Here is a 14,548-nt window from a genome sequence, read left to right as displayed (position 1 = left end):
AAAAAAAAAAAAAAAAAAAAAAAAAAAAAACATTTTTAAAAAATGGATTGCACTGTGAATTATTCTATAGTAATTTACTGTTAGCTCAGCTTTTAGAATTCAGTGTTTAAGGGATTAATAAGGATAAAATAACTAACATCAACTATGGTTTAACTGTAGCTAACTGAACTAGCTGTAGTTAACTATTAGCTATAATTAACAAAATAATTATTAGAGCATTAATAGTCATGTAATGATCTCCTAGATCTGCCAATTGAGTTGTGAGTGCTTTACATAACATTGTCTTATGTAATCTTTTCAAAACTGCAAAAACATGTTATCACAAGAAAACTGAGTCTCAGAGAGGTTACATAATTTGCTGTGGATTACAATTAAGTGACAGCACCAGAATTTGAATTCATGTCTTACTTGGATAACGTTCTTGTTTTAAATATCACCTTCGTAAGCAGTGAACCTGCAATTGACATATATTGTTATCAGAAGAACAAGTCCTGGGCATGCTATTGAACCTGCGGTTTTGGAGTGTTATTACCAGAGAAACATGTCTCAGGCATGTCAATGAATCTGCAATTGAAGTTTATTGTTACCGGAGGAACTTGTCCCATGCATGCCAACTGTAAATGCTTTGCTGTGTTTCAGCTGGTAGAATTGTATTAAACTCTCATGGATTGCCTATCAAAAATTGGTCTTTTTTAAAATTTAAAATAATCCTTATTTTACAACTTGAATTGTGAAATACTAATGGGAAATTTCTTTTTTTTTTTTTTTTTTTGAGACGGAGTCTCGCTCTGTTGCCCAGGCTGGAGTGCAGTGGCCGGATCTCAGCTCACTGCAAGCTCTGCCTCCCGGGTTCCCGCCATTCTCCTGCCTCAGCCTCCCGAGTAGCTGGGACTACAGGCGCCCACAACCGCGCCCGGCTAATTTTTTGTATTTTTAGTAGAGACGAGGTTTCACCGTGGTCTCGATCTCCTGACCTTGTGATCCGCCCGCCTCGGCCTCCCAAAGTGCTGGGATTACAGGCGTGAGCCACCGCGCCCGGCACTAATGGGAAATTTCTAAGAAAAGTTTTGACCACCCTTAGGAGAAATAAATGCTTAAGTACTTGGCTTTTTCCCCTTGTTTTGCTTAGGATTTAATTTTGGACACTATAATCCACTCTGCATGGTTGAAACCTGGAATACACTTCAAAGAGTATATTGAAGTGCATTTGATGGTCTATGGAATTTTTGGAAAGGCCGGAGGAGCATACTGCAAGCTGAGCTTCCAGAGCAATTCCCAGCACTCAGAACTTAAGTCCACTGCAGTCTGTAAATATGTTGCAGCCAGTGCAGAAAGCTGTTACTGCTGCTAACTGGAGGGTCTTGCTGCCTGTAGTACCAACTAAACCAACAAAATGCATGCCCAGGAGCCAGCCCGTCTTCTCAAGTATTTCCTTCCCATATCAGATCTTGCAGTCATGCCTAATTCGCAGAACCGAAGTCCCATCTACAATCCTGGCTAACTTAAAGGGCATCTGAGAAATGGAATTTTTAGCTTTCTAGCCATGATAGTTTAGAGGGATATGCTAGGAGAATATTGGAATGGCAATTGAAAGAGCCAATCAACAGTATTCTCTGCACTCAATACACTTAACTTTTCTTATCTTTTTTTTTTTTTTTAGTTTCCATAGGTTCTTGGGGAACAGGGAGTGTTTGGTTAAATGAGTAAGTTCTTTAATGGTGGTTTGTGAGATTTTGGTGCACCCATCACCCAAGCAGTATACACTGCACCCAATTTGTCGTCTCTTATCCCTCACCCCCTCAAGTTACTGTAAATCAAGAGCATCTAGTATGTAGCGCTTCAATCAAATACCACCTTGTATACCTTTTAAGACATTTTTGTTTTGTTTTCTTTAACCAATATAGCACTCATGAACTATCTAAAATATTATATCTCAGACTTTATAGGGTACATAATAATCACATAGAGAGCTTATTAAAAGATGTGCTTTCCTGAGATGCACCTCAGAAATTTGGACTCCCTCTGACATTCAGGAATCTGCATTTTAAGTAAACACCCCAGATGATTACACTTTATCTAAACATAACACAGCTGACTCCCTTGGTTTCAGTTGGAACACCTTCAGTGAAAGAAGGAACATTTCAACAGTTTATTCCATCCCACTAAAAAGGCAATTGGTATGTCTTGCACGCATTGCATAATTCGGAAAGCTAGTTTTTGACCTTTGCCAATCAAGCTTGTCATCTGATGTGATGGAGAAAACGATCAAGACTGTGAATGTTCTTTGACCTCATGCCTCTAGTTCTACTCATTTTGATGATATTTGGAAGCAGTTAAAGTAGAGTATAAAGATTTAGTTTATTCTCATGTAGTAAAGGATCCAGGTTGGTGGTGAGGCGGTGGGGGACTTCGTTGAAAATTTTCTGAGCTGCTTCCTCAGATTTTTATTTATTTATTTATTTTAATTAAAAGGTCCTGTGAGACTAAACTTGTCAGACTTTCAGTAGCAGATGTGAAAATGCATATGAGCAAATTTAACTGCATCCATAGTGGGAAAAAAAACCACAAAACGGTCCTAGGAAATTCAGGCATTCAGTCTCAGATTGGGCACTTGGGATCAGATGGCAACTGAAGCCTATGCTCGTTTCACACCACTAAATGGTTTGGAGTTCAAGCTATTTTAGAGATTTTAAAGAATTACATAATTTTTCATTTACATGGGATCTCACTTTCAGAAGCGAGTCACGTATTTGAAAGAGTATAAATTATGATTTATGTTTCTGTAGCTGTTTTTGGAGAGCTACAACCCTCAGATTCTTGTATATCAGGGTAGTTCAATTTTAAGAGCAGCTAATTGGCATAAGAATGAACGGTGCCAGTGTTCATGCAGTGCTGAAGATACAGATTTCAGAACTTTCATGAATTTTTAAAATTATGTTTCCATACTTTGGCCGGTGTTGGGGTAGGTCTGTTCGTCTTATTTCTTTGACAATATACACTTATTGCAAAGAGTTGGCAGTAGATATATAAATCTAGCTAACTTAAAGGGCATCTGAGAAATGGAGTTTTTAGCTTTCTAGACATGATAGTTGAGAATTAAACTAGTACCCATCAGTTTTCTAGACTAGTTCAGTCTGTTATACATCATTATCCTCATAGAAATTAGAATTAGTCATTAGCTCAGATCTCCTTAAAATTCAGTGGATTATACTGTGTAGGGGATTTTTTTCCTCTGCTTTGTATAACTGCTAAAGAGCTTTATTTATGGATAGCTAATGATCAACTTTTTAAACCATTGTTACTAATTGAATAGTCCATACTGCTGTCACAAATGCTTACTCTATTATGTACATCTTTATTAAAATTAATAACAGTAAAACCCTGAATACGCAGGCCCTATATTCTTGCCTGAGGTATCAGTCTTTTATCAGGGATTGTTACACAGGGTCAAAACTGCTGACCTCACCCAGCTTTGTTAACCTCAGGTAAGTTGTTCCCTATTCCTAGGCCATTTAAAAAAGAGAAATGCTGAGTTGATTATTTTAGTCCCACTCTTTCAGGGCTGTCTGTTCCCTTCTACCAAGACAGAAGTGAACTTTCTAGCCCTTTCTATGATCACTCACTCTCTTCTTTCTTTTTTGGCAAACTGTAGTAATATACCTTTGAAATTCCCTCGTATTCATTCAGTCCTGTAGTCCATCCACTGAGGTTGACTTTTGGTTCCATCAACTCAATGGCAACTGCCCTCATTAAGGTCAGCTCCATTAAGTACTCTTTAGTAAACATCATATTGACAACTTTTAGTGCTTGTTTTATTCATTGCCCTCTCCCTTTGTTTTTTTTGTTTTTTTTTCCCCCATTGGCTGCAGTACCCCCACAATCAACTGATTTCCCTCTCATGTATTTGGCTTCGCATTCTCTCATCTCCTACACAGATAGTTCATGATAGAATGTCCTCCTTCTATGGTAGTATTCTCTAAGGTTTTTGGTGATAAACTCCTGCCTCTTCTCTTCCTACATATCTGGATCAGCAAATAGCATCACTTTTTACACATTCACCCAAACTGGAACCTGGAAGTCATTTGTGCCTCTTCCCCTTTTGACCCTACCCTCTTTTCATTAGTCACCAAGATCTTCCGTTCTACTTCCACATCCTGTTGAACGTGTTCATTTTTCTCCATTCTCAATGCCACTGCCCTAGTTACGGCCCTCATCATCTCGACTTTGGATTACTTCAGTGACCTCCTAATGGGCCTCATGCCCCCAGGCTTGTTGCCCTCCCTCCTCCAGTCCATCCTTCATTCTGATGCCTGATAAACCTTTTAACAATAAATCAGATCTTGACACTCCCCTGCTTAAAATCATTCTGGGTCTCCCCAGTGCTTTTAAAATGGAAACTAAATCAATTAGCAAAATTAGGAGGGCCTCTATATCTCTCTCTGTAGCCTTGTATTTTTTTTTTTTTTTTGCTTATTCTCATTTTCCAATGGAGTAAAAAGTCACAGAATTCTAAGAACATGCCTTGTTTCCACACTTCTGTGGGCACCTGCTACTGCCTCTGTCAGGGGTCTTCTCCCTCACTGTCTTTGAGTTGGCTGCCCCCGATCACCTTTGGAGAAGCTTCTCCCCCTAGAAACTATCTCTCAGCCCCTGCCTCAAATGCTCCCCTCCCCAAGTCAGGTTTAGCTGTACTTGGGACAGGGGACGGTTGAGGGAGGGGCTGGGCCTTTTCTCTCTGACGCCCACCTCTGTGCTGTGTTCTCCAGTAATTTGAGCTTCCTGAGGCCAATGACCATAGTCTTTCTGTCTTAAGCTTATGTATTTATTAGATACTCCGGACATGTCTGTTGAATGAATAAGTGGCTCCTGGGATAATGTTACTACAAGTCTGAAAGCACCCAATTTTGTTTTTATAAGAAGAAACAACTTTTCACTTTATTTTTTGGGTTTCTCCCCTCCCTCTAGCTATGTAAATTTTTGTTTAAGCTATAGATAAGTGTAACTTGATTTACCTGCTGACTTTATTCAACCTAGTAATAACTTGACATGTAGTTTCAGTTTGAAACTGGTTGAGTTAAAGAGACCTATATGCCTTCTGCAATATGACCCTTTTAAATAAAATTTAGTTATTCATTAAATATAAATGAAGTCAGTTTTATTATCTAACTGGCCCAGTATTTTTCTTTCCAGCATAGCTAGTGTAGGTTTTGGTTTATATCCAATCCAGCAATTTCCTAGCAAAGTGGCCATGAGGAAGTTACCTAATCTCTCCAAATTGTGTTTTGCTCACCTGCAGAATAGGGTAATAATATCTACCTGGTTGATGGGAGGATTATAGGAAATAATATCTGCAAACTGCTTGTCCTATGTGCAGCCCTTAGGAGTCAATATATTTTGAGTTATTTCCCCTTTAAGTGGCATTTACATATAGAACAAGGACTGATTATTAAAGGGTGAATTTCCCCACATTTTTCTCATATATTGAGTACCTTGAAATCTTTAAATTCCTTTATTACATTAAATTGTCTTATTATATTACATTGTCTGCCTTTTTATATTAAGCAATTTCTTTCTAGGATGTTCAGTTTTTTGTTATAAGAGCATATTCATTACATACTTTAATGATCACCCATATTTTAAAACATTTTTAGTTTACTTCTTCACAAAAGGATTTTTGTGGAGGGAAGTCAGAAGAGTATCTTTACAAGATTTTGGCACCCACCAATTTGGTTCCAAGTTGGTCTGAGTTTCAATTAGTTACTCTGGTAACATCTGCTTTATTGATAGTAGTTAAGTTTCAAAAACTAAAAAATCTACTAAATGTTTCATTTGTCCCTTTGAGATTACTGAACAGTGCTTAGAGAAGAATTTCAGTCAATGTAAGATGATTAGGTATTTTCCTTATAATATTTAATGATAAATCTTTAAGCAATTAAAAGGATCTGAAAAAAGAAGTCATATAGAACTGAATGGTTATTCACCAAATGAGGATCCTGTTGTTGGTTTACATAGATTATTTTTGGAAGATATGGTTCATATGAGTTAAGAAGACCTGAACTCAGGACTAATTACCATACCTGTATCTTGGTAACTGGTTTTCCTGTCTTTGGGTAGTTGAGCCAATTGGCTCTCTTCCAAAATACATTTGGGCTACAAGGGAACTGCCTGCTTCAATAGCTGGTATGCAAGATTAAAGAGAAGATGAATGTTGTTTTTGGCAGCAGCTGCTGTTTTGTTCAGGGCAGCTCTAATACCATTTCTTAGGTCTGTGCATAAAGAAAATGAGCTACACAAACACTTCACTCTCTTTTTGACTTTGTGAAGTCTGTAATGTGGACCCTGACAATGCGTATTTTAAAAAATCACTTCTCATATTCATAGAGAGAGAAAGGCTTTTTTTCCTGTATTTTTTTTTCCAAGTTTAGAAGATTGGCATCTTCTGGTTTCTTGAACAGCATATGTCCTCCTGATGTTCTTAGGCTGCATGCATTTTAATTTTTACTGAAGAAAAGGAATCTGCAGTGTGACTTATGTGTTGCAACACACGTTCAGATTAAGTCCATTATTTCGTCTGGGGATTTTGTAGCTTCTTTTCCTGGCATATGGCTTTTTACTGTAAGGAAAGCTCTGTGTTCAGGAGGGATTGATTATTGGGTGAATAGCCCACTGGAGTCTGCTGATGTTTGTTCTCAACGAAAATGAAAATTGAGCAAGACCTTTGCCTTTGAGGTCTTCAGCCTCATCTTCTTGTAAATTCCTCCCACCCCAGACTTCTTTAAAGTGCTTTTCTAGTACTATCTGCTACTGTTAAAACCTGCTCCCAGAAAAGGACCTGCCACATCTGTCATTGATGTCAACATAAATTTTAGTCAGTATTACTTCCCTCTACCAGAACTGTTTCTACTGCATGCCTTGGTTGTAACAGTGCACACTGATTTCTCATTATTTTTTTTTCCTAATCATGTAAATAATTTGAAGGCAACATTTAGCAATGAAAGGATTATTGGAATTTTGTGTGTTGTGGGGGAATACACGGGGGACAATTTTGATGCATGTTTCTAAAAAAAAACGAGAACTACCCACGACAATATGTGTCTATACAATGAAAGACTATCCAGAAATGAGAGGTTATCACACAATGAGCTTGACCTAGAGAGAAAAGTTGTACAATGATTAAACAAAGTAGCAAAGAAAAATGTCATATACAGCTGCAGAGAATGTTAACAGGAAAAAAAAAAAAAAAAAACAGATGATTACCCCAACTGAAAAGATACATTTTAGAGCAGAAGTCACAAACACAGGGACATTTTGCTTTAGGAGTATATCTCCATTAGGGTGTGTGTGAGCGTGTGTGCACACCCACACATTTAGGTACCCTGTCCCCTCAGAGTTTCCAGAAATTGGAATAAGTGGAAGAGAAAACAAAGATAAATATTTTGTTGATATATTAGAACACCTCATTTAATTGGAAGTCAATTGTGTGGTAACTGAAGCTACTCTAAACACAGTTCAGAACTAAGAAATAAATGAAAAAGGTATGTGAACTCAAAGTCAGTGTGAAAATATTCATGTGCTAAAGGTCATACTCTTTGTTCATGGGAGATTTACTCTATAAGGTTTTTTCTCAGAAAGTTTTACTCAAACATTTTTGAAGTACTTGTTTCCTGGTTTCCTAGCCAATGCAAAGCCCATAAACCACACAACAAATAATTGCATAGCATCCGCAGTTTGAATAGTTTCTCATTTGATTCTTACTACTAGTTCATGAAATGGGTAAGACAAAAATTATTTTCATTCTCGTTTTACAGGCTGATAAATGGATACTCAGGGGGATTAGCTGACTTGTTTGAAGTCACATGGGAAGGGACTGAGCGGTTTTCTGGATCCATATTCTGCCCATGGTTTCCAAAAGCGTTTTTTTGTTTTGTTTTGTTTTGTTTTTTTTCCTAATTTCTTCTTGGTCCTTGGAAACCTTTGTTTAAACAGAATCTTTCTAAGAGGCATGAACAAATTAAAAAAAAAAAAAAAAAGCTGAGCTACTCTGCTTAAAATAAAGGGTGGGGGGCCAAGAATTCTGGCAGAGGCAGTTCACTTTCCTCATCTGGAATAGCTTGACCATCACTACACTGCACCATTCATTCATTCATTCATTCATTCCAAAAGTATTTCAATTGAGCTGTGTTTTATTTTTCTGTTGCTGCTGTAATAAATTGCCACAAATTTATTGACTGACTGGGTGTAGTGGCTCACGCCTGTAATCCCAGCACTTTGGGAGGCTAAAGCAAGTGGATTACCTGAGCTCAGGAGTTCAAGACCAGCCTGGCCAATATGGTGAAACTCCGTCTCTACCAAAAATACGAAAAAAAAAAAAGGCCAGCCGTGGTGGCAGGCACCTTTAATCCCAGCTACTCAGGAGGCTGAGGCAGGAGAATCACTTGAACCTCGGAGGCGGAGGTTGCAGTGAACCAAGACCACATCACTGCACTCCAGCCTGGGCAACAGAGAGAGAGAGACGCCATCAAAAAAAAAAAAAAATATATATATATATATATATATATATATATATATATATATATATATATAAAAATATTATAATTTTGAAGATCAAATGTTCAAAATAGGGCTCACTTAAATCAAAGTATCAATTAGACTGTGTGTTGCTTTCCAAAGACTCTAGGGGAGAATCTGTTTCTTTCTCTTTTCCAGCTTCTAGAAGCTTCCTACATTCCTTGACTCCTGGTCCCTTCTCTCTATTTTCAATGCCAGCAAGGACATGTTGAGTCCTTTTCATGTCACATTTACTTGACTGTTCTTCCATCATTGCGCCTGTCTCTGAACAGAGCTGGAAAATAGTCTCCATTTTTAAGGACCGTGGGGATTAGATTAGACCCAGGGAATCTAGGATAGTCTCTTCATCTCTAGTTCTTAACGTAATCATGTCTGGAAAGTCCATTTTGCCATATCTGATGATATATTCACAAGTTCCAAGAATTAGAACATGGACATCTTTGGGACCATTATACTTCCTGCTGTAAGCTCCCATATGGGACATGGGTTGTGCTCATCATCAAGAGTGCAGGAGACTGGAAATAGGCATGTTAGTGGTAAAAATATGTTGCAAGTAATGACATGACAATCTGGGGGAAACAGGAAAACTAAGGAACAAACAAGTGAAACCTAAATGTTTAAAAGTTATACAAACAAGTACAGTAATTTGGAACCTCTTGGAGAAGGGAAGTTACAACTACCTAAGTGAGATACTTTGAAAGTCTTCCTTTTATTTGATGACCCTGAACCGTCAAAGAAAAGCAAAGTTTAATATTTCAATTCACTGTTTAAGAAATCAAAGTGTGTGTACAATATTAGAAAGACTTCTGTGTAGAAAAATTAATACTGAAAAATTTCTTTTTTATATAAAGAAGTAAGCTCTGCAGTTCAGCTCTCTCCTGAGTATACTGATGAAGGAGGTGTCATCCTTGCTTCGCAAAAACCTCAGTATTTCTAACTTGATTATCCCCCTGTCCTAATGTTTAGCTATGCCAGAATGAATTCTTTAATTTTATGAAAGGTAGGTAGTTTAAATGGTAGCAAAGTATCTGCAAAATTAAATTACAGTATGAATTTATTTATAATGGCTTTAAAATAAAGGGCTGTAAGAAATATAGGTTTTTCAGAGAGATTTGAATGTTCATAAGCCAACATAGATTTAATTTTAGCATTTACCCAGTAGATTTTTATAAAATGAACAAAACCATATCTTTGTAAGCTATTTCAATTTAACTGATACAAAAAATATATTGCCCTGATCAAATCATTCTTCAATTATTATAGCAGTCTGTGTTGATATATTCTAAGGAACTATCAAATGACATATATTAAAAATGATGGTTTGAATAATGTAGAATATTCAGCTGTGGCATGGAATGTGGAACAGACTTGTCTCCATATGCTTGATATTTGCAAAATTATTAAAGTTTTAGAGATTTGCTATCACATCACAGTTCTCACAAATCATCTAACAGATTTGCGGGAGTTCTGGGACAGTGTAGAGGGGCTAAAAGGACAGGAGTTAGAATTGGACAGATCTGGGCTTACTGATTTCACCACTCAGAAGTCACCAAATGTCCCTATACCTCAACTCCTTCATCTTTAAAATTAGGACATATGAAAGTTATTGTTTTTTCGTTATTAGATATCCAAGATGCTTGGTATATAGTAAATATTCAGTAACTTTTAGCTCTATTCATGGAATTGTTCCCAAAACACCACCAGCATCTGCATTTACATTCCAGTACTCTGCCTGATAGAATTGAACTACTTATACTCCTATTTAAAGCCACACTTTCTACTTGAGAACTGAATCTCACCCCTTCTTTCCTGCTCAAGGCTGTTGCCCAAGCAGTCCCCTCTCTTCTGACCTATATTGCCAATTGCTTCCTCCTATTGGATCATTCCCATAGGCATATACACATTCTGATGTTCCAGCCTTCTTACAAAGAAAACTCTCTTCACCCCCAATTTCTTGCCAGCTACTTCCCCATCTTGGTTTTATTTATGTGTTTGTTTATCCAGTTGCTCTCCTTTGAAAGAAAACTTCAAAACAACTGTTCATACTCATTGTTTCTGGTTAGTCTTGTCTCTTGCTTTCTTAAACCCACCGTAGACTGGCTTTTTCCCGTACCACTTCAATAAAAGTGCTCTTGTTAATATCACCAATGACCTTAATGTTGCCAAACCAGTAGTCAGTTCTCAGTCCTTGTCTTACTCGACCTATAACCAGCATTTGACATAGTTTGACCTTCTTTTCCTTAAAGTACTTTTTTAAAGTCTTGACTTTCTTCCATAATCTTTTTGCTTTGCTCTCTTGGACTCTTTTGTGGGTTCTAACTCTTCTGTCAGATCCCTTAAGGTTAGAACACCATAGCATGCTCAGTTCTTTGTTCTTTTTTGTACTTCTACCCACTCCCTTGGTGATCTCATCCACTCATTTGCTTAACACCCCATTTATATATGGAAGGCTATCATATTTATATCTGCAGCCCAAGCTTCCCTCCTAAGTCCCGATTTAAATATCTTGACCTGGCATTATCACTAGAATACTTCAAAGACATCTTAAACTTAACATACTCAAAATTTAACTCCTGATCTGCCCCCCAAACCTTCTCTATCCCCAGTGTTCCCCATATCAGTTGACGGCAACACCATCTTGCCAGTAGTTCATACCAAAATTCTTATAGTCATCTTTGACTCTTTCTCTCAAATCTTACTCTGTCAGGAAATTCTCATGGTTCAGCCTCAGGAAGATGTCCAGAATCTAACCACTTTCAGTCAATGTATTACTATAACCCTTTCTTGATTGGATTACAGCAACAACCTCCCAACTTGTCTGTTTCATTTTCTACCTGTTGTCACCCTAAAGTCTATTTTTATTATAGCAATCAGACTGATCTTATTTAATTAATTTATTTTTATTCTGAAGTATATTTATATCCTGCCTCTGCTCAAATTCTTGCAATGAATCCTATTTTATTCAAGTAAGAGTCAACGTCTGGGCAATGGGCTTCAATAAGCCCTACATAAGCTGGCCTCTCCATTGTCTCTCTGACATCATCATCCTCTACTGCTCCCGGATTTACTCTTGCTATGTCTTAAATAACAGATGTCTTAAATAGACCTTAGGACCTTGGCTCCAGCTTTTCTCTCTGTATGCCGTACTCTTCCCACAGATGTCTGCGTGGACCACTGCCTTAGCTTTGTCCAATCTTTGGTGAAATGTTGTCTTCTTAATGAGACACTTGTCAATATTACCCTGTTAAAAATTCCAAGCTGTTTCCATACATACTGCAATCTTTGGAAAGAAAAGAGTACAGTTAGTTCTGTGGCTCTTATCTAGACTCAGAAATGCCTGGTGATTTGACCCTCCCTCTAAGTCTTCTTTCAACAAGGACTCAAGAAACTTTTAGGTGTTCATCTATACTTCCTCCAAGAGAACTCAGCTGAAGTTACTAGGTAGCAAGCACTGATGTGTGCCTTATTACAAGCATATATCATGCACTGATATGTATTAATATTTTATTGTTGAGACTGGTACTGGTGGGGATAGCTGCTCTAGAAAAATGAATAGAAGTTAATGCTGTATCCCTAAAAAACTGCTCAGCTAGCAAGGTATAAGGAGAAGGAATCACCTACCCAGCATCACCTATCATTGCCACACATATCCTGAGTGTTCAGTGACTTTCTAATATTAGAGATGGCCTGGGAGTTGGCTCTGCTGGTGCTGTATATACTCTTTTGTTACCTAACCTTTCTTTCTTTCTCTTTCTTTCTTTCTTTCTTTCTTTCTTTCTTTCTTTCTTTCTTTCTTTCTTTCTTTCTTTCTTTCTTTCTTTCTTTCTTTCTTTCTTTTCCTTTCTTTCTTTCTTTCTTCCTTCCTTCCTTCCTTTATTTCTTTCTTCCTTTCCTTCTTTCTTTTCTTTCTTCCTTTCTTCTTTCTTTCTTTCCTTCTTTCCTTCTTTCTTCCTTTCTTCCTTTCTTCCTTCCTTTCTTCCTTTCTTCCTTCCTTCCTTCCTTCCTTCCTTCCTTCCTTCCTTCCTTCCTTCCTTTCTTCCTTCCTGTCTGTCTGTCTGTCTGTCTTTCTTTCTTTCTTTGAAATGGAGTCTAGCTTTTGTCTCCAGGCTGGAGTGCAGCGGCACGATCTTGGCTCATTGCAACCTCTGCCTCATGGGTTAAAACAATTCTGCTGCCTCAGCCTCCCCAGTAGCTGGGATTACAGGCGCGCACTGCCACACCCAGCTAATTTTTGTATTTTCAGTAGAGACGGGGATTCACCATGTTGGCCAGACTGGTCTCGATCTCCTGACCTCGTGATCCACCCACCTCGGCCTCCTAAAGTGCTGGGATTATAGTCATGAGCCACCACAACCGGCTGACCTAACCTTTCTTGAAACTCAGTAGTACACATGGTGCTGAGCAAAGCCTCCTGTGACTCATGACTGTGATTGTCACTCTGAACCCAAGATCACCAGTAAGGCAGAGTAGACATTATGATTCCAATCCCCTTAACCTTGCTCTAATCTTTTTTTTTTCCATAGCTTTTGACACCTTTTGACATACTGTATAACCTAGTTACTTATGTTTGTTGATTAAGCCTTATGAGGGCAGGGTTTTTTTGTTCATTACATAGGCCTAACACCTAGCACAATGCCTGGTATACACCAGATACTCAATAAATACTTGTTAGATGAATGAATGAACAAATGTTTCTTTAGTATTTATTCAAGGCCAGGAGTAAAGGATTGTGAAGACCAGTAACAGAATTTCTGCCGTTAAATTTCTTTGAGCCAAGGATGTGATTATGGTCATTTCTGAGATTGGTCCATTACAGAGATGTCTTAGAGAAAGTTCCCAAATCACATCAGGAAAGAGGGGCTTAGAGAAGTTTATTTCCAGGGAGGTTATGTCTTAGCAATGACAATATAAAAGAAAGCTGAGTTTAATAAATTATATTTACACATGTGAAGGAAGATTGTGTTATTAACGGAGCGTTTGTATGTAGGGGTTGTCCAAAAAGAAGAATCCTCAGACAGAAATAATTTTTACAACTTAGTCTTCGCTGTGGTCCAAGAAAGATGATACTATGAAGAGTGTGACCCCACAGTGCTCAAAGTAGCCTTAAATTAAATTATGCAGGATTACTGCTAAAATAGACCATGGTGGTAAGGGAATAAAAGGATTTTAATTTTGAATACAAACCACTTTATCCATGTAATTAGCATTGTAGTTTTAGAAATTTTAGCAAATAATAATCATTATTTGTTCTAGTATAATATCTAGTTAGCATGCAGATATTAATTGAAAATAATAATCCAGTTCCTTTTAAATATGGCTAGCTATGTAAATAGAGAAGATTTCTAGTCATGTGCATCTGGACTCTTGTGTAATTTTAAGATTTTACAGAAGAATGGTATCTCATAAAAGAATTCACACATATTTTAAGATGTCTTCACATCTGCATGGTTTTGTCATGTTGTTTATTTTTCCTGGAACGCTCATCTTTTTTTTTTTGTCAGCCCTTGCAAATCCTCCTTGTCCTCCTAAATTCGGCCATAGTCACATTTTCTCTCTGGCTTTTCTTGGCACTGTCCTCCTGCAACTGGTTCTCCCCCTTAAGGTTAATTGATTAATTGCTTCCTCCTCTGTGTTCCCAAAGTGTTTATCACAAGGTGTGGGTGTTATTTATTTACCTGCCTCTGAGTTTCAAGGGCATCTTCATCATCTTTGTTACCCTAGTGACTGGCACTGTTCCTGCAGCATAATACATGTTTAATAAATGGTTATTGAATTTGAGCATCAGAATATATTTTTACCTTGAGCACTGATTCACCCAGCAAATATTTATTAAGGGCTTTTTATATGCAAGATACTGTGTTATGTGTTGTGAAGATACTACAAAGGTAAATCAGATGCACAAGTCCTTGAAACTCTATAGTGTAATAAGGAATAATAAGTCATGCATTAAAACAACTATAATACATGATAGAAAATGTTG

General features: G+C 37.5%; 1 protein-coding gene across 2 annotated transcripts in view; it reads left to right on the top strand.

Moving 5' to 3' along the window:
* Positions 1–14,548, top strand: part of KITLG (KIT ligand) — an 88,708-nt gene that overhangs the window by 21,822 nt on the left and 52,338 nt on the right. The gene's annotated exons all lie outside the window — the stretch shown is intronic.

Source organism: Theropithecus gelada, chromosome 11, assembly GCF_003255815.1.
Source record: "Theropithecus gelada isolate Dixy chromosome 11, Tgel_1.0, whole genome shotgun sequence".
NCBI lineage: Eukaryota > Metazoa > Chordata > Mammalia > Primates > Cercopithecidae > Theropithecus > Theropithecus gelada.
This window is presented reverse-complemented; position numbering and strand designations above follow the sequence as displayed.